This window comes from Phascolarctos cinereus, unplaced genomic scaffold (assembly GCF_003287225.1).
Source record: "Phascolarctos cinereus isolate Bilbo 61053 unplaced genomic scaffold, phaCin_HiC Scaffold_1;HRSCAF=81, whole genome shotgun sequence".
NCBI classification, from domain to species: domain Eukaryota; kingdom Metazoa; phylum Chordata; class Mammalia; order Diprotodontia; family Phascolarctidae; genus Phascolarctos; species Phascolarctos cinereus.
In genome coordinates, this window is record NW_027555514.1 from 21,032,420 (window position 1) to 21,053,882 (window position 21,463).

Here is a 21,463-nt window from a genome sequence, read left to right on the forward strand (position 1 = left end):
AAATCACAAAAGACTTGGCAGCTACAATCATAAAGAAAAGGAGAACTTGAAATATTATATTCCCAAAAGCAGAAAATAAAAGATAACTTACTCTACAAAATTAATTATTAATCTTACAGAAGAGAAAAATGGACCTTTAATAGAAAAGAGGATTTTCAGTCTTTCTTGATAGAAAGACTAGAGCTGAGTGGGAGCTTTGCAATTCAAACAAAGAGTCAAGAGAAAACTAGAATAGTAAATGCATTTGAGCATTTGGACCAGGCTATACAATGATAAAGTGCCTATGATTCTAAAAGGGGGAGAAGAAACAGGTGTGTCTTCACAACTTTAACATCTTCAAGAGTCATATAGGGTGTTAGATCAAACAGAGGGCCTGGAAGGAGGTGGGGAGAGCACTCTGTTTTCATGGTTTTAAGAGGAGAAAGAAAAGGGAATACACTATAGAAGAAAAAAAGAGGAAAAGGATTTACTATTTCACATAAAAGGGTGAATGAGACGAAGAGCACGAAAACATGGAGGAAGGGGTGGGGTAACAGGCATCAAACAGTTCTTACTTTCATCTGAATCAGACAAAAGAAATTGGAACACACAGAGAGTTTAGTATAGAAGTACTTTAGATAGGAAAACAAGCAGAGTCAGGTTGGTAGAAGGCTAAGAGGAAGCATGGGATTGGAGAGAGACTATTACAAAAAAATAACTCCAATATAGACAGATAGAATATGAAAACAGTAGTAAAAGAAAAAAAGAGAGAGCAAAAATCTACGATGCAGGCAAGACAAGGGGAAGACAAGAAAGGCCGCAGAGCAGAAACAGATCACTTCAATTATAGATCATGAGTATTAAGCATGCTCCTCTTTCACTACCATCTTTGTAAAGAGGGCAGTAGGGTGGGAAGGGGGGGGGGAAGAGTACAAGAAAATGGGAAGAAGAAAACAACATAATAAATCATCACAACCATTAACATGAATAGGATGAATTCACAGAAGAGGATGACAGACTAGCTTACGAAATAGAATCAAATTATGTTGTTTATAAGAAATACAATTAAAACATAAAGACTCAGAATTAAAATAAGGGACTAAAGCAAAATCTATTATGCTTCAGGTGAGCTCAGAAAAGCACAGTTATTGACCTCTGACAAGGCTACATTAAAAATAGCGTGACTAAAAAAGAGATAAACAGGTAAACTGTATTACAACTAAAGCTACCATAGATAATGAATTGATATCAATACTTATTATATGTGCATTGAATGCCATAGCAAGTAAATACTTAAAGGAAAAGTTAAACAAATTTCAGGAAGAGACAGTAAAACTGTAATTGTTGGGGCATCCATGTACACCTTCCAGAACTACAGTAATCTAGCAAAAAGATATTCAAGGAAAGAGTATAAGGAAGAGAATTGTAGAAAAGTTGTATACGATCAATTCCTAGCAATTGCTGAACAGGAACAGAAAGGAATATGTATATCTTTCCAACAGTACATGGAACTTTTCCAAAAATTGACCATGTGTTAGGATAAAAAAAACCTCAAACAAATGCAGAACAGGACAGGTCCCTGTGGTGCTCCATTACAGAGCTCTTTCCAAGTTTATATCACATCATTATCGACAACTCTTTAGGTTTGGCAATTCAACCTGTTATGAATCTATCTAATGGCATTATCATCTGGCTTACATGGAAAAGACATGAACAAGAGGAAGATAAGAGATTTTATCAAATGATCTGCTAATCATAGGTGAAGTATGCCAACAGTATTTCTTTTTTTTAATAATTTATATATTTTTAGTTTTCAACATTCACTTCCATAAGATTTTGAGGTTTACATTTTCTCCCTCTCCCTCTCCTCTCCCCAAGACAGTGTGCAATCTGATATAAGCTCTACTTATACATTCATATTAAACATATTTTCACATTGGTCATGATGTAAAGAACAGTTAGAGCTAATGGGAGGAACCACAAGAAAGAAGAAACAAAAGAAAAGAAAAGGAGAGCAAATAGTTTGCTTCCATCTGCATTCAGACTCCTCAGTTCTTTCTCTGCATGAGGATGGCATTTTCCATCATGAGTCTTCTGGAGTTGTCTGAGATCCTTGCATTGCTGAGAAGGGCTAAGTCAATCAAAGTCAGTCGTCACACAATGTGGCTATTACTGTGTACAGCGTTCTCCTGGTTCTGCTCATTTCACTCACCATCAGTTCATACAAGTCTTTCTAGGTTTTTCTAAAGTCAGCCTGCTCATCATTTCTTATAGCACAATAGTATTCCGTTACATTCACATACCACAACTTGTTCAGCCATTCCCCAATTGATGGGCATCCCCTCAGTTTCCAATTCTTAGCCACCACAAAAAGAGCTGCTATCAATATTTTTGTGTAAAAGGGCCCTTTTCCCATTTGTGTGATCTCTTTGGGACATAGACCTAGAAGTGGTGTTGCTGGGTCAAAGGGTATGCACATTTTTTTTTGTTTTTGTTTCTGTTAGACAATGGGGTTACATGACCCACCCAGGGTCACACAGCTAGTAAGTGTTATGTGCCTGAGGTCGGATTTGAACTCAGATTCTCCTGACTCCAAGGCCAGAGCTGTATCCACTGTGCCACCTCGCTGCCCTGGTATGCATATTTTGATAGCCCTTTGGTCATAGTTCCAAATTGTTCTCCAAAATGGTTGGATCAGTTCACAGCTCCACCAGCTATGCATTAGTGTTCCGATTTTCCCACATCTTCTCCAACATTTATTATTTTCCTGTTTTGTCATGTTGGCCAATCTGATAGGTGTGATGTGGTACCTCAGAGTTGTTTTGATTTGCATTTCTCTAATCAATAGTGATTTAGAGCATTTCTTCATATGACTATAGGTAGCTTTAATTTCTTCCTCTGAAAACTACCTGTTCATATCCTTTGACCATTTATCAACTGGGGAATGACTTGTACATCAACAGTATTTCTTGACTTGACTTAGCAATGGATTCAAATTCGTCTGGCAATGATCTGCTACTGATGAAGCCATGCTGGATTTTAGTAATTATTGTTCCATCTTCTAGATGCTCATAAAGAGTCCTTCTAATAATTATTTATAATTATAATATACAATTTCCCAGGAATAATTTAATGTTTATATTATATTGCTATATTATATTATATATTGGAGTTGGCAGGCTCTGCTCTTTTTTTTTTTTTTGAAATCAGGACATTTGCCTCTCTCTAAGGCTGTGGTCCTCTCATTCTCCGTCTTTCAAAGCTCACTGACAGTGTTGAAGTCCCCCACAAGAGTGAGACCTATAATTTACCCAGACTATAGAACATATATCTGTTGATTTAGGTATTCCCAGATCACTTGCAGTATCCACAAATATTTATTAAGCCCCTACACGTGCCAGGCACTTTATGTACTAAGTGCTGAAGATAGAAAAGGAAGCAGAAGATAGTCCCTGCCCTCAAGGAGCTCACAATCAAATAGAGGAGACAAGTTGGGAACCAATATTTAAAACCACTTCCTAAGACTCCATTCCCTTAATAGCCCCCCTTGAGCTAACCTCTTTTCTAATTATTAACTCCCTCCATTGACCCCTCAACATTTTTTATGGCTGCTTATCCAGGGGTAGGAAGTCCTCTGACAAGGGCATCAGAAGAATTAGGCCCAAGTCCAGGCTTAGCTACTTAGTAGCCACGTGACATGGGGCCAGTTGCCATCTTTATTTCATTCAAATAAATAAGGATAATATTGCTTACTCTGTCTCCACCTCACAAAGATAATATCCTACAGGCATCTCAAACTCAATATCTCTGAACTGAACTCAGTATCTCCCTCCCCTCCCCCCCAAACCCTTTTCTCTTCCCATCTTCCCCGTTACTTTGAGGGCACCACCATCCTCCTAGTCTCCCAGACTCAGAACCTTGGCATCATCCTCAATTCCTCACACCCACTCCTCAAGTCCAACCTGTTGTCAAGTCACGCCATTTCTACTTGCACGCCACCTCTTGTGTGCATCCCCTTCTGTCCTCTGACACTGCTATCACCCTGGTGCCTGCTCTCATGGCCTTACAGCTGGACTATTTTGATAAGCTTCTATTGATCTCCCTTCCTCACGTCTCTCCCCACTCCAATCCATCCTCCACTATGCTGCCAAGGGGGTTTTCCTAAAGCGCAGGTCTGACTCCCAAAGCACACACATGCTCGCTCAGTAGACACGAGTAGGGAAGGGGAAGAGAAGAGGAAGGAAAGAGCATTTATTAAGCACCTACTATGTGTTAGACACCTCACCAATGCTTTGCAAATAGTGCTTTGATCTCCTTGGTCTCAGTGGCTCCCTATTGCCTTCAAGATCGAATAGAAAACCCTCTAGTTAGCATCTAAAGCTCTTCTCAACCTTCCTCTTCCTACCTTCCCAGTCTTCTTAAATTTCTCTACAATGCAGGAGCGCCAGCCTCCTTGTTCTTTGCATATGACGCTACCTCCTGGCTCCGTGAATTTGCACTGTCCCATATGCCTCTTCCCCTCTGCCTCCTGGCTTCTCCGGCCTTATTCAAGACTGCACAAAACCCCACCTTCTACTGGCTGCCTTTCCTGGTCCCCTCCATGCCACGCACCTCCAACCACTGCTCTTCCCTTCCCCTCTCAGAGTACTTCCCTCACTCTACATGGATACCTTGGATGTGCCTGGTTATCTGACATATGGTCTTCCCTGTTAGAATGTGAGATCCTCGAAGGCACAGGCGTGTGTTTGCCTTTCCTTGAGCATCCCCAGCACTTAGCACAGTGCCTGGCATACAGTAAGCACTCAGTAAATGCTGATTGACTGACTTATTGAGGACAACACGCAGAAAATGGTTTTTAAGCAATAAAGGACCACAAGAACGGTGATTGGAGTCGGTTGGGGTGTGTTGTCCGCCATCTTTTAGTTAGGTTCAGACGTGGTAAGAGAGAATGTCATTGAAGGGACAGAAGGTCGGCTCTGGGAATCAAGGGCCAGTCAACCAATAAACAAGTATTAAACCTCTACTCTATATCAGGAAGTGCATCAGGCCCTGGAGATACAAAGGAGATTCTGTTCTATAGGGAGAGACAGCTTGTACACAAATACAAAATGAATACAACATAATCTTCAGGGGGTGAGGGGACTCGCCAGTAGCTGGGAGGAGTCAAGATGGACTTCGTGTCCAAGGTGGCTCTTGAGATGAGCTTTGAAGGAAATTAGGGGTTCTACAAAGAAGAAATAAGAAGGGTCACATTCCACGCATGGGGAACAGCCTGGGCAAAGGTGTGGTGTTGGGAGATGGAATGTCAGAGGTGAACAATGGTACAAAGACCAGTCTGGCTGGACCGTCGAGTTCATAAAGGAGAGAAGGGGATAAGGCTGGAGATGTAGGTTGAAGCCAGGTGGTGAAGGGCCCTGAATACCCCACAGACTTGCCTCTGGCGCATATTAGCACTGTGACCTCGAGGAAGCTATTTCACCTCTTAGTGTCCTGGGGTCACTCTCTAAGACTACTGCTGCCTGGTTTGCTGATCTGTGTCTGCGGAGGGAATTTCTACCTGGGATTCTTAAACTGATGAAACACAGATCCAGACCATAACTGATCTGCCCTGGTGCTCTCTCTCATTATCTGGACAGCCTCTCTCCTCACTCCCTTCTGTCACACCTCAACCCCGTCCTGACACCTGCCTCCCAATAAATGCTGTTGACCAATCAGACCTTTCCGCCTGTGCCCAGTCCAAACAAATCCTCCAGGGGGCAGATTCCTGGCCAGAGCAGGGGGCAGGGGGGAATGAGTCTTCTTCCTCTCCCTCCGCTGCTCCCCCCACCCCCCATAACAAAACTGATGCTTTTTGAGGAAGGTGGGAGATCTCTTGGTTTTCCTAAGCCAAGACAGTTCTACTTTCTTTCCGACAGAGGGCAGTGTTTAGTCTCCTATCACAGCAAGAAGGATTCTGGGCTTGCCTCATGTTACAAAAAGAAATTTTTTTAATTTTCTTTATAAAATTGCAGTGAGGATTTTAATCACTGTGAAAGGCCTGAAAGGCTGTGTCAGCGTTTCCATGGTAAGCTCCGTTTCTCTGAGGTTTATTATAACTCAGCTACAAAATCGTGCCTTATGCCAAGACTCAGCATGAGCCATGTAAAATGCTGGTCATTTGTTGTTGTTGTTATTATTATTATTATTATTATTATTATTATTATTATTATTATTGTTATTACTAAAGATGCTACTTTCAAACCAAGTCAGAAGAGTGATGCGGTAAAAATGGCATACTGGGGGGAAGCGTTCCCTGTCTGGCTGCCCCCTCCTCTTGGCTCAGCTGAGCCAGACTGCCTGGGCACAGAAGGGAACTGCTGCCCCAGCTGGTCAGTTGCCTCCAGAGCCGCCGGCCGCTGGGCACTCTGGGAAGGTGCTGGAGGACAGTTAGAGTCAAGCTTTGGCCCTCCCAGTTTGGGTGCTGCTGCCCAGCTCCCCTCCCATGGGCAGGGCTACCCTTGCCCAAGACAATGAGACGTGCATTCGTTCAACAAGCACTTATGATTAGCTTACTGTATGCCAGGCACCTTGTTAAAAAACACAAAACAGTTCCTACCCTCAAGAAGGCTGGGGGAGGGGCTGTGGGGCCAGCAGTGGACTGTGAATCACAGGTCAGGCAGTCCCCAACTGTGATAGGGAGAAGAAGCCCAGGTCTCACCTGGGTGTTAGCTACTACCTGCACCCTAAGGCAGGAACAAAACTCCATTTACTCTACCCTAGTTCTCTGGAGGCTTAGTGGATAGAATGCCCAGGCCTGGGAGTCAGGAAGACTGAGTTCAAATCTGTCCTCACTTACTAGGCTGTGTGACCCTGAGCAAGTCACTTCACCCTGTTTGCCTCAGTTTCCTAATCTGTCGAATGGGCTGGAGGAAGAAAACCCCACGGGCAGCATCGGCATGCTGTAGTCCACAGGGTCACAAGGAATCGGACATGGCTGAACAACGAGCGCATTGCCTCTGCCTCTCAGCTGAATCCTTTTATAAGCAGGAACAGAGAAAGACGTTTGGGCAAATAAATAAATGAGCTGACAGACCACTGCCCCCAGTCAAACCAAAGCCAAGGCTTTCTTTAGCTTTCAGTAAGACCATCTCTACAGAAATGATCATATTTAGGGTTTTTTGGAGCCTTAAAAAAAAAGGACAAGAAAAGAAAAACAACTTTCAGCAGATTCTCCGTAGAGCGCTTTGAAAACTTAGGCCGTACAATTCACCCTCCTCCTCTTCATCATCATCGTTCTATCATATTGCTTTATTTCCTTCGATCTTTATAACACACACACGTATGTATAAAACACGTAACACGCACACACAGGTGTTACTGGTGTTACTGGCGTCACAGATCTGTGGGTTCAGAAGCGGGGGGGAGGGGGGAAGGGTGGGAGAGGGGGGTGGGAGGGGAAGATGTGCTGCTGGGGGCTTGTGACTTGCCCAGAGTCAGGGGCTGGCGTGTGTCACCAGAGCACTTGAGCCAGTTTTGTGTTTTTTTTTTTTAAGTCTAGACAACCCACAAAGTAATCAGCCAGGCCCAGGCTTGTGGCCTTCGCCAGTTTCTGGAAATTTAACAATGAGTTCTCCCAAGCCGGTTCGGGTGGCTCCACCCCACCACTGCAGGATTCTCCCATTTTACAGATCAACAAGGTTAAGAGAATGTCAGTGCCTTGGCCCGTAGAGAGACCACCAGCAAGTGGGGAAGGAGGGTGGTGAGCCCAGATCTCTCTTCTTCCGAGCTCAGAGTTCTCTCCATCAGAGCACACTGCCTCTCCCTCACCACCACCTTTCCTGCCAAAAACATTTCACTTCACTCTCTACCTCAGGGGACTCTTGTGAAGGGTAAATGAGACAATGTGTGTAAAGAGTTTTGCGAACCCTAAAACACGACGTAAATACAAATTGTTATTTCCCCTGGTAAAAAACAGAGAGAGGTTTTACCTGATCTGTCTCCAACCCTCGTAGAATATTAACTGAAAATATCCAGAGTGCTGCGCCCACTAGGAGAGGGTGAGCCGTGTGTCCTCCAGCTCCAAAGATGGAACTGGGAAAGATGACCAGACGTTTCAGATTAAAGGGCTTCTCTGGCACTGTGAATCTCCCTAAAATTGACTTTGTCCTTTGATCTTTGCACCTAGAGCAGCATCTTGGGTATACTTGGGGGCAAATTGGGACAATCATTTCAAACACGTATGTAACTCCTAGTCAAGAAATTCCCTCTACTGGGACAGCTGGTGGCACGGTAGATAGAGCACTGGCCCTCGAGTCAGGAGGACCTGCGTTCAAATCTGGCCGCAGACACTGACTAGCTGTGCGACCCTGGGCAAGTCACTGAACGCCATTGCCTAAGAAAGAAAGAATTTCCTCTCCCTGTGTGTCAGCACCTGCTCCATGACTTACTCGGGGTCCATGGATAGTGTGTGTTAGAAGCAGGCCCTGAACCCAGATCTTTCTGACCCCAAAGCCCATCTCCATTGCCAACCTGCTTCTCACACTGCAGCAATAAATGCGGAGTGGAATTGAATTGGGGGGAGGGGCAGGATGTGGGATTCTGCTCATCCACAGGAGGGACGAGGTTCTCGGGGACCCCTTTGACTTTGGATCCTCATGACTGGGGAGACTGGCTCCTTTCCCTACTCTTCCCAAACCTCTTGTGGCCCCGGTTGTGTTTCTGTGAATACCTGTGTAAAGCAGGCCATGGGCTCATCGTAGGTGACGATGCTAGGGCCTGGTGTCACTGGGGCAGCAGAGCCAGGACAGACACCCAGGATCCCAGAGCCTGGGGGGAGTGAGGGGGGTCTACTCTGAATGAAGGACGGAGGCTCGGGGGGTCAAGAGAACACAAGGAAGGCCCCAAGAACATTGGCTGGACCCTCTCATGGCAAACCTGTAAGAGGCCAGGGACAAATTTGTTTAGGATGGACTGCTACCTGCGCTGTTGGAGGGATGACAACTGTCTTCAGATACTTGGAGGGGAGTGGGAAGGATACTAGGACCCTAGAGCTGGCACTAGAAGGGGCCTTGGAGGCCCATCTCTAGTCTAAGCCAGCCTTCATTTTACAGTCGAAGAAAACGAGGTGGTTAAGTGACTTTCCCAAGGTCCCACAGGTAGTAAATGATGGGAAATTCAAGTGTGAAAGGCAGAAAGACAGAATGTCCTGTGCTGTTCTAGATGGTAGAACGAGGTGTAAATGACCAGATGGGCAGTTTTGTCTCAGTGTGAGAAAGTGACGAGGTGGCTGGTTGGCTCAGTGGATGGAGCGCTGGGCTTGCAGTCAGGAAGACCTGAATTCAAAACCTGTCTGTGCGACCCCCAGCAAGCTGCTTAACCTCCGTTTGCCTTAATCCCCTGGAGAAGGAACTAGCGAGCCACTCCAGTATCTTTGCCGAGCACATCCCGAGTGGGGTCATGAAGAGCTGGACACAAGCGAGTAACAACCACAAACAGCAAAGTATCTTCTAGTAATCAGCGCCATGGAAAATGGAAGGAGCTCGTTCTTGAAGCACTCAAGCAAAGCGTCAGTGAAGGTGCTCGGGGTGTCTTGTGTATAAAAAGCACTTTAAACAGTTTTTGTTGAATTGACTCGCCTGTGATAGAAGCAATTCCTTCTAAGAAGGGGACTTCTATGGGGCAGCTAGGTGGTGCAGTGGATAGAGTACCAGCTCTGAAGTCAGGAGGACCTGAGTTCAAATCCGACCTCAGACATATAACACTTAGTAGCTGCGTGACTCTGGGCAAGTCACTTAACTCAATAGCCTCACCAAAAAAAAAAAAAGTGACCTCTAAATTCCTGCCCCAGGAGACCACAAAGGCTAGAGGAGTCTCTGGGTCCATAAGAACACTCAGTTTCTTCATCTTTAGACTTTGTAAGCTCCATGAGGGCAGGACTGTTGCTTTTGTTGTTATCTGTTTGATTAGTTTTTGTTTTTGCTTTCTGCTTTGGTCTTGGCATTCCTAGCACCCAGTACGCAGTACTGAGCCGTTGACTGAATGATAAAATAAAAATCAAGTCAGCGCAGTGCTTAGCTGATTGATCAGATGAGGGGTTCGGCCCTTCCAGATCAAACAGCCTGAGCCTGGTCGAAGGCTGCTCTTGGGTTCTACCTCTGAGGCTTAGAAGCCCAGAGTCATTAGAAAATCCCTAAGCCTTTTTCTCTCTTTTCCATTTACCAGTATGTACAAGGGCAGGGCAAACCCATTACTCCAGGGTGTGATGGCTTAATTGATGGCTCAGAAGTGCTTTGGAAAGCTGGGAATTAGTGGCATCACACACGCTTCACTGGGAAGCTGAGGTTAGAAGAAATGGACTGCCCCAAAATGTGACTCTCCTGGGAGGGTGACTTCTGTTTGTTTTGGTTACACCCTTCCCTGGTTTGGAGCCTAAATCGTCCATCCCTTAACACATGCCCTGAAAGCTTCTGGCAAATACATGAACTCTGCCAAGTTAGACAAGGGAGACAGTGGGATGCAGTGCAAGATCAGCCGCTCACTAAGCATTAATTAAGCACCTATAATGTGCCAGGCAGTGTGCTAAGAGCTGGGGATGCAAAGCAAGACCGAAACGCAGTGCTTGTCCCAAAAAAGCTCATATTCTAATGGGAGCAGGGTAACAGGGAAATAACCAGGTCCATCCCTGGACGTCCATCCATATACAGAGTATATGGAAGGTCATCTCAGAAGCAATGCCCTAGGGATGTCTCTAGATTCGAGCTTCTGAAGGAAGCCAGGGAAGCCAGGAGGCAGAGATGAGGAGGGACAGGGACAGACAGAGGAAGGGACATAGTAGGGAGATGGAATGTCCTGTGTTTGAGTAATAGCAGCAAGTCCATTCTCACGTGATCATCTCTAGAGAATATGGAGGGGAGTAAAGTGTGAGACTGGAATGGAAAGATTGGATTTGGAGGTGGAGGATCTGGGTGGGAATCCCTCCACCACTCCATCTCTTCCTCATTGGTAAAATGAAGGGATTATACTAGAACACCTTGAAGGTCCCTTTCCAAAAATGCCTCCAAATCCCAGGAATTTCCTAAAATTAGTTTTGTCATCTTCCAGCCTCTAGTCTGACTTCACCTGTCAGTCAATCCCCAGGCATCTTTCAAACACTTACTAAGAAGTCAAAGGCAAAAGTGAAAGTCCCTGCCCTCAAGGAACTTACAGTCCATTGAAAGAGACAACATGGACACATATCACATAGATACCTCCTCCCCCTCCCCCACCAAAAAAAACAGAGGTAATTTGGGGAGGGAGGACACTAGCTACTGGGGGGTAGGGCTAAGAAAAGACTTCCTATGGAAGGCGGCATTTGACTTGAGCCTTGAATGGATTCCAAGAGGAATCTAAGAGAATTCTAGACATGGGGGACAGGAGCTAGAGCGTCCTGTGTAAGGCATGGCAAGAAGACCAGTTAAGCTGGACCATCAAGTCTGGGAACAGGAGCAATGTAGAATAAGACTGAAAAGGTAGGTTGAGATACGGCAGCCAAGCACATCAAATGTCCAACAAAGACACTCCTCCCATCAGCAGCGAGGTTTGGGTTTCCAGATGGGGTATCTTACATATAACATCAAAAAATATTTTTCTGTGTTAAGCAATTTTGCTGACATGTTTTAAAAGAATTCTTTGTTCTATTTTATAGAGCTAGAAAAAATAATAACAAAATACATCTGGAAGAACAAAAGGTCCAGAACATCAAGAGAATTAATGAAAAGAAATGCAAGGGAAACTGGCCTAGCTGTACCAGATCTTAAATTGTACTATAAAGGCAGGAATCATCAAAACTACTTGGTACCGGCTAAGAAATAGAGAGGGGGATCAGTGGAGTAGGTTAAGTATGCAAGACACAGTAGTCAATAACTATAATAATCTACTGTTTAATAAATCCAAAGACTCCAGACTTTGGGATAAGAACTCATTATTTAACAAAAACTACTGGGAAAGCTGAAAATTAGTATGGCAGAAATTAGGCATAGACCAACATCTTACACCCTACACCAAGATGAAGTCAAAATGGGTAAATTATTTAGATATAAAGGGTGATACTATAAACAAACTGGGAGAGCAAGGAATAGTTTGTCAGACTTATGTAGAAGGGAAGAATTTGTGACCAAACAAGAGATAGAGAACATTGCAAAATGCAAAACGGATGATTTTGATTATATTAAATTGAAAAAGTTTTGCAAAAACAAAGCCAATGCAACCAAGGTTAGGAGGGAAGCAGAAAGCTGGGAAGCAATTTTTACAGCCAGTATCTCTGATACTGTCATTTCTAAAATACATAGAGAACTGAGTCAAATTTATAATTATACAAGTCATTCCTCAGTTGATAAATGGTCAAAGGATATGAACAGGCAGTTTTCAGAGGAAGAAATTAAAGCTATTTATAGTCATATGAAAAAATGCTCTAAGTCACTATTGATTAGAGAAATGCAAATCAAAACAACTCTGAGGTACCACATCACCCCTATCAGATTGGCTACATGACAAAACAGGAAAATGATAAATCCTGGAGAAGATGTGGGAAAATTGAAGCACTAATCCATTGTTGGTGGAGTTGTGAAATGATGCAACCATTCTGGAGAACATTTTGGAACTATGCCCAAAGGGCTATAAACATGTCCATAACCCTTTGACCCAGCAATACCACCTCTAGGGCTGTATCCCAAAGAGATAATAAAAACAGGAAAAAGACCTACATGTACAAAAATATTTCTAGCAGCTCTTTTTTGTGGTGGTAAATAACTGGACATTGAGGGGATGCCCATCAGTTGGGGAATGGCTCAACAAGTTGTGGTATATGAATTTAATGGAATACTATTGTGCTATAAGAAATGATGAGCAGGCAGACTTCAGAAAAACCTGGAAAGATATGTATGAACTGATGCTGAGTGAAATGAGCAGAACCAGGAGAACGCTGTACACAGTAATAGCCACATTGTGTGACGACTGACTTTGATTGACTTAGCCCTTCTCAGCAATGCAAGGGTCTAAGACAACTCCAAGAGACTCATGATGGAAAATGCTGTCCACATCCAGACAAAGGACTTCCATCTGAATGCAGATGGAAGCAGACTATTTGCTCTCCTTTTCTTTTGTTGTTTTGTTTTGTTTCTTCTTTCTTGTGGTTCTTCCCATTAGTTCTAATCGTTCTTTACGTCATGGCTAATGGGAAAATATGTTTAATATGAATGTGTAAGTAGAGCCTATATCAGATTGCATGCTGTCTTGGGGAGGGGGAGGAGAGGGAGGGGGAGAAAATTGAAAACTCAAAAGCTTATGGAAGTGAATGTTGAAAACTAAAAATAAATAAATTTTTTTAAAAAAAGAATTCGTTGTTCTAAGGGATTGCTCACCGGGAGTGGGGAGGAGTATTAGAGGAGGAAATTTTGACAATATAGGAACAAGACATATCAATAGCTTTTTTTAAAATGCCAAACTGAGGAGCTCATATTTCATTTAGCAGCAATGAGGTTTTTGAGCGAAGAGTAACCTGGTCTGATCTACATTTTAGGAAAATCACTTTGACAGCTGCATTTAGGACAGATCAGAATAGGGAGAGACTTGAGGTAAATCAGGAGATCAGTGTAGGTGACAAGGGCTTAAACTAGCTAGGCTGGCGGCAGTGTGATTAAAGAGAGGAGCAGGATGGGAGAGATGTGGAGAAGGGAGAAATGGCAAGATTTAGCCCCTGATTGGGTGGGGCGGGGGAGGGGAGAACCAGCTCAGTTTTAGATCTGTTTAGTGTGAGATAGAATGTCCAATAAGCAACTGGTGAGGGGAATGAAGTTCGAGAGAGAAGCTCGGATTGGATCTAGAGATCTGAAAGCCGTCTCCATAGAGATGATAATTAAACTCATGGCAACTGATGATGGAGTCAGGAAAGCAGAGCATTGGGGAACACCCAGAGTTAGGGGGGAGTATATGGATGACGAATCAACAAAGGAAACTCAGGAGGGGTCAGATCTGTAAGAGGGGCACCAAAAGAAAGCAGAATCACCAAAAACCTAGAGAAGAGATGTTGTCTAGGTAGAGAGGGTGACCAGGAGCGTCAAAGGCTGTATGCAGAAAAGTGAGCAGGCGGGGCAGCTAAGTGGTGCAGTGCCTAGAGCACCGGCCCTGAAGTCAGGAGTACCTGAGTTCAAATCCAGTCTCAGACCTCACACTTACTAGCTGTGTGACCCTGGGCAAGTCACTTAACCCCAAATGCCTTAAAAAAAAAAAGTGAGCAAGCAATGCCATGAGATCTGGTGAGAAGAGACCATTGACTACTGTGGAGAGAACAGTCAGTCGATAAACAAAAATGAAGCACCTACTATGTGCCAGGTGGTCCCTGCTCTCAAGAAACTGGAGATCTAAGGGAGGTAGACTACTATGTATGAACAAGCTATAGACAGGATAAAAGGGAAATAATCAACAGAGAAAGGCACTAGCGTCAGGGCAGAATCGGGAAGCCTTCTTAGATAATGGGGGATTTTACTGGGACTTGGAAGAAGCCAGGAGACCAGCTTCAATTGAGTGAAGAGAACATTTTGGACCACAGGGCATCTCCTTTGAAAAATCTTTAGATAAAGAGATTCCTTTCTGTCCTTGGCCCAAACAAATCATTAATCTTGTCTTTCCTCCTACAGAAGGAGGAGAGTAGGGAGGAAAAAAAAACCCTAAGTGGGAAGAGAGAGGAAAGAAAGGATGTTGGATTTGGAGTCAGGGGACCTGGGTGTGAATTCTGCCTCTGGCACTTGTCGCCTTAGACAAGTATCTTGACTTCTCTGTACCTCTGTACCTTATTTTCATCATCTATAAGAGGAATTACCTCGAAGGCCCCTTCCAGCTCTAGGCCTAAAATATCATGTCAGTTTTATGACAGTGGGAAGGAACATAGTGGAATGGAATATTCCATAAGGTTCAGACCAGGGAAAAGTAACAGAAAGAGTTCCATATCAGTTGGAAACATAAGGAAATCTGTACCCTCTGAAAAGACAAATATAACGTGTGGGTGATGAGTGCCATCAAATTATTGAGAGGGGACTGTGGAGGAGACTGGACTCTAGTCGTCCAGACAGTCAGGCTCAAGAGACCTTCTTTCAGCACCATTAATCTCCCCCAAGTTGAGTTTATTGTCCAACTCGCTCACCAGAGAGGATTTCAGCTTGGCTCAAGACAATGGGACTGGGAATAGTTTTCTGAGAGCTGTTCCTGGCTCCCTCTCACTCTCCCTTCTTGAATGTGGGCAAGTCACCAATTCATTTAACCTTCTGTAGCTCAGTTTCTGATCCCTCTTTAATACTGCACATAACTGGGGGGTGGGGGTGGGTAGAGGGAAGTGGTAACCACAGCCCTCTCCTGGGTCTTTTAAACAATGCTCTAAAATCCTTGGTGACCAGCTGATGAAACAGTCACCTAAGAAGATGCTATTCTATTTTTCTACTTTTCTGTGGTTTCTTTTTTGGCTATTTTATTTGTAGCAGTGAGGATAAAGGGAAGATAACAGGTTAAATGCCTGTAACTGGAAGGCAGGCTGGTGAAAAGAAGTGAAGATGGTGGAGTGAGGTGGATACCTTTGGGGGTGGTCGCCATCTTGATGGAATGGCCCCTGTGCTGGGTTATCGTCTGCCCTTTCGAAAAATATCTGGCTATATGATAGCTGGTATTTATATAGTGATTTAAACTTTCAAAGGCCTTTGCAGATATCTCATTTGTTCCTTACCACAACCCTAGGAAGTAGGTGCTATTATTATTTCCATTTTACAGATGGGAAAAGTGAGGTAGCCAGAAGTTAAATGACTTACCTAGGATTGCACAGCTAGTAAGTGTCTGAGACCAGATTTGAACTCAGGAAGGTAAGTCTTCCTCACTCCAGGTCTGGCACTCTATCCATTATGCCACAGAGCTGGTCCCAAAAGTCTCCATACTAAATCTAAATTAAAAAAAAAAAAAAGACCTTCTATCGTGTTGATGACAACTAGCGTTTATGTAATATTTTAATGTTTGCAAAGCCCTTTAACAAATATTACCTCATTTGTTCCTTACAACAACTCTGGGAAGTAGGTGCTATTTATTATCTCCATTTTACAGATGAGAAAACTGAGGTAGACAGAAGTTAATGGTTTACCCAGGGTCACATAGCTAATAAGTCTTTAAGGCTCAGTTCTCCCTGACTCCAGGGCCAGCTCTGTACCCCCTAAGCTACCCTTTTCCCAAGCAGTTTTCTCCCTTCATGTCCTGTCCCTTGAAGACTGTGCTCCTTTCTTTTCTCAGTGGCCAATCAGAAGCGTGGCTCCCGGCTAGCCCTGATGGATGTGACTTTTCCAAGGGGTTTGAGAATCGAAGAAACTTCCTCCTCTCTCTCCTCACCACCCACTCCTTTGGTATAGCTTCTCTCTTAGAAATTCTTATCTTCAAAATCCCGGCCTGGCTTCCTGTTTCTTTTCTTCGTGTTCCTGTGTGACCTCTTTGCCCTGTCCTTCACTGGTAGTGTTTTCAGCAGACCTGGAGGGCCCAGAGCCATCTGAAGGGAGCCTGTTGGGGCCCCTTGTTGGCCAGAAAGGAGGGTGGTGAAGAATCCTCAATTCCAGACATTCCTGGGACAGTGATGGCCAGAGAGCTGGAAGATCTTCAGCCCAGACTCTCTGGAGCTCCTGCGCTTTCCAGGCAGACATCCGGGGGTGGGGGGTGGGGAGTTTGATTATAGGAAGACTGAGACAGAACCAATGTCCCACTTGAGGAAGACATTAAGATTCTGGAATGTTGCCCAGAATAAGAACCAGGAGGCCAAACAACCCTGTCCCCTGAAGGAGTTTCTACTTCTCGGGATGCAAACTCCAAAGGCTGAATTTGTCTTCTCTGGCTTTAGGCAGCAGGCTCCGTGTTTGGAGAATAAGGGGGACTGGGAATGAAAGGTCCTTGATGTGTTTCTAGGAAAAACACTTTGTCCTCAGCTCCTCTGAGACAATCTTCAAGTGCTTTGCAAATACTGATGAACTCGTCCCTGGAACCCCGGGATGAAACATGGGGATGGGGCATTTCTTCTTTTTAAAAAAAGTTAACATTTTCTTATGCCTTTTGTTTTTACTTCACATTAATTTCCTAATATGGCTTACTTCCTGCCCCCCCTTCCCCCACACAGTGAACCTTCCCTTGTAACAAAGAAAAACAGTTAAGCAAAACCAACCAATATATTGTCCATATCTTATTGTATATGCCGCATTCAGCATCCATAGTCCCCCATCTCTCAAAAGAAAGGAGGGAGGTTGCATTTCTTCTTTTAAAATGGAAGGAAAAGAGGAGCAGCTAGGTGGCTCAGTGGATAGAGTATCAACTCTGAAGTCAGGAGGACCTGAGTTCAAATCCAGCCTCAGACACACAACACTTACTAGCTGTACAACTCTGGGCAAGTCACTTAACCCCAAATGCCTCACAAAAAAAAAAATGGAAGGAGAAGAAGAAAACATCTTACCATTTAAAATATTTACATCCCTAGAGACTAGCACCTCATACATAGTAGCTGCTTCACCGGTATTTCTTAAGTTCAATCAAACCGGAAGAAGAAATGAGATTTTTAAACATATTTTCACACTACTGATATTGCAAGTAACAATTAGAACCAATAGGAGGAACCACCAGAGAGAGGAAACAAAACACAACAGAAGAAAAAAAATAGCAAATAGTATGCTTTGATCTGCATTCAAACTCCATAGTTCTTTCTTTGGATGTAGATAACATTTTCCATCATTAGACCTTTGGAGATGTCTTAGATCCTTGTATTGCTGGGAAGGGTTAAGTTTATCAATATTAGTCATCACACAACATGACTGTTACTGTGTACAATGTTCTCCTGGTTCTGCTCACCTCACTCAGCATCAGACCGTACAAGTCTTTCCAGGGTTTTCTGAAGTCTGCCTGCTCATCATTTCTTATAGCACAATAGTATTCCATTACATTCATATACCACGACTTGCTCAGCCATTCCTCAACTGATGGGCATTGTCTCAATTTCCAATTCTTTGCCACCATAAAAAGAGCAGCTATAAATATTTTTGTACACGTGGGTCCTTCTCCTGTTTTTGTGATCTCCTTGGGATATAGCCCTAGAAGTGCTATTGCTAGGTCATAGGATATGCACGGTTTTATAGCCCTGTGGGCACAGTTCCAAATTGCTCTCCAGAATGGTTGGATCTGTTCACAACTCCACCAGCAATGCGTTAGTGTTCCGATTTTCCCACATCTTCTCCAACATTTATCATTTTGTTGTTTTGTCATGTTGGCCAATCTGATAGGTGTGATATGGTACCTCAGAGTTGTTCTGATTTGCATTTCTCTAATCAATCGTGATTTAGAGCATTTTTTCATATGACTATAGATGGCTTTAATTTCTTCATCTGAGAATTGCCTGTTCATGTCCTTTGACCATTTGTCAATTGGGGAATGACATATTCTTACAAATTTGACTTAATTCTCTATATATTTTAGAAATGAGGCCCTTATCAGAAAGACTGGTTGTAAAAATTCTTTCCCAATTTTCTACTTTCTTTCTAATCTTCAATGTGAATCTAATCTAATGTGAAAATATGTTTAATAGCAATGTGTATGTATATCCTATATCAGATTGCACATGGTCTTGGGGAGGAAAGGGGAGAAAAATTTAAAACTCAAAAGTTTATGGAAGTGATTGTTGATAAAATAAATTAATTTTAAAAATTAAAAAAAAGAAATGAGATTTTTCTATAGTCATGGAGTCAGTGGCCTCTCAGGGCCAGTTGCATTCTGAGGACATCACTTGGAGCCTCACTTCTAGAAAGAAATAAATTTCTTACTGGTTGGAATATTTCACAGCAAGTTCTCTTCCCTAAAGTCCCTCAGTACCATAGTGGATGTGATCAATGCCCACAGTACTGGGATCCGGAGGGTTGCTCAATAGAAGAAATTGCTCAGACTCCATTTCTGACAAGACTGTACATCTGGGTGCAGAGAGGTGGCATCCCAAGGTAAGAGTTTGGAACGGTGGGGAGATTTGGAGAGGTGTGAGGTTTCAAAAGGAAGTGACAGGGTCGGGGGGGTGGGTGGGTGAGGGTTGGCAGAGGCGGGAAGGACTGTATCCTAGAGTAACTCTCCTTGTCGATTGTCAGGGCTGAGCTGAGAAGAGACAAAGAATAATTGAGTCTTCTCTCCCCTGCCTACCACATCCAGACAATACCTCCGGCACCCCACCTTTAGACCCATATCAGCTAGGGCTCAGCTCTGAAGGACGGTCAGTGATCCAGCAAACCCTTGTTGGGCCCTGAGGATTTGCCCTCTGGGATGACAAAGCACCCTCTGATGGTGGGGACGGGGAGTGGTGGGAGGGTGACAGACTGCCTCGGATGGGATTGCCCTCTGATCAGGAGGAGATGCCCACTTTCAAAGAGGTCAAGATTTCTGAGATCCCTGCCTCTCTTCTGTCCATAAATATGTCAGCCCTCTTCAGGCTTTTTCTGTCTTGCTTTGGGATGGAGATGAGTGGGGAAGAGAAGCATGGGGAGAGGAGAAGATGCTTCTTCCTGCTACCCGTATCAGTTATGGCGGCCACTCACACATGGCATTCACAGCACGTTCTGTCTAGGAGAACCTGAGATGGGTCTCAATTCTCTAGCTGCTGCTTCTGATTCATGTTTCCTTCCCTGAACACAGGTGACTAAACAGCAGTCCTGAAAGATGGATGTTCCTGCCCTTTGTGGGGCAGCTAGGTGGGCCTGGAGTCAGGAAGACTCATCTTCATGAGTTCAAATCTGGCCTCAGACACTTCTTAGCTGTGTGACCCTGGGCAAGTCGCTTAACCCTGTTTTCCTCAGTTTCCTCATCTGTAAAATGAGATGGAGAAGGCAATGGCAAACCACTCCCCCAAATGGGGTACAAAGAGTCAGACGTGGCTGAAAAAATGACTGAACAAAAGCTTTTGTGGGTACCTCATGAATTTGAAAGGTCAAGAGCTCCTAGTCTCAAGGTCTAGCTGCCCCGTGGGGAGGGATCCCCATAACAAATTCTTGGAAGAGAAGAGGACCAGAAACAGGAGGATGAGCCCAAGTCATGTCCTGGTTGGCCAGAAGAAATGGCTCTTGAGTGAGCTGCTCAGACAGTAGAGATCCGAGAGGAGAGCAACACCCGGTTTGGCAGTGTTCCACCAAATGGTTCCTGTGTTAATGCCGTAAGCCTCAACCTCCCAGGAGAGCGTACTAGGAAAAATGAGTCACTGTTTCAGATTTAATATCTGTCAGTGACCTTTAGTGAGTCTTCTGTGTCTTAAGCATCTCTTTGTGGTAGGGGAAATAGGCGTCCTTTGCCTGATCCCTACATTAAGGTCCCACAGAACCTAGGGCTCATAAACACATAATACATATACATCTATCTGTATTTATTCTGTATGTGACTTACATAGACACTCGTCTGCCTTGTGGGAATACAAGTTACCTGAGAACGGAGATGGTTTCATTCTCTGTACTTGTATCTTCAGCTCAGAGAAAAGGAGATGAATCTTCTTTGTTGATTAACTTTGGAGGATCCGTTTCATTTCTACGGTCAATGGTTGTTCTATATGGTTTAATGAAAGGCGGCACGGACGTTGCACTAACTGGTCTCTTAAGTCCGTTCTGTAAGCCTATCTGGCCTGTGCAGACGTAGCCTTAGCCGGGGCCAGGAAGGAACAGAAAGAGCTGTTGCGAATTGCTGGTGTGTAATTAGCTGGGTCACATCCTGATTACCTTCAGGCAGTTCTGGTGGCTTGTGGATTCAAGGTCAGCGCGGGGGGCTCAGGAAGGGGCTGCATGCATCATGTGGGCTCCCCTGGAAGTTTCCCTGACGTGAGCGTGTCTCTGTGTTTTCCCTGGTGCTCTGACTGCTGGGAAGCCGGCCAGAAGGTCAGGGAGTCACACCAGCTTTTCCTGCTTTTGTGTGGGTGTTGTCCTTGGTACCGTCCTGCTGAGAGGGGCTCAGACAGGCTAAATCTGGGAGCAGAACATTCAGATACAACTTAGGGGGCGTTTCTGCTCAGGAAACTCATTCAGAGATCCTTCCCCTCACCCCTATTTAAGATCCCCAGAAGCAGCAAGAACTTGGCACTGTTCTGAATGAATATTTGGTTTATTATTAGTAATAACACCCAGTATTCGGTTTGCAAAGAACTTTAGAAACAGAATGTCATGCGATCCTCATGACAACCCTACAATATAGATGTAGGCTACTGTCCCCATTTTACAGATGAGAAAATTAAATTTAAGAAAGGTTGTGACTTCCTACATAGCTAATAATGTTTGAGTCAGGATTTGAACTCAGTCCTTCCCCCTAAATTTTTCAGTGCTCTATCCATTATTCTCCCTAGCCTTCTGCCAATCAATTAGCAATCCAAAGTTGTCAACTTTTCAGCTTTACAACTCTTCCCATATTATTAGTGTCTGGTTGGAAACCATGTAGCCTAATGGTGTCAAGATGTGAC

General features: G+C 44.1%; 1 protein-coding gene across 4 annotated transcripts in view; it reads right to left on the reverse strand.

Moving 5' to 3' along the window:
- Positions 1-20,921, reverse strand: part of POMGNT2 (protein O-linked mannose N-acetylglucosaminyltransferase 2 (beta 1,4-)) — a 114,840-nt gene extending 93,919 nt beyond the window's left edge. For 2 of the 4 annotated variants that reach the window (XR_002325859.2, XR_013485319.1), the window contains exons 1-2: positions 20,443-20,921; positions 15,789-15,916 (exon numbers count right to left, since the gene is read on the reverse strand). The gene's annotated coding sequence lies outside the window, so the exon portion shown is untranslated. The remainder of the gene's footprint in view (positions 1-15,788; positions 15,917-20,442) is intronic. The other 2 variants (XM_078151163.1, XM_020993266.2) reach the window with 2 other exon arrangements.
- Between the last annotated feature and the right edge of the window lie 542 nt (positions 20,922-21,463).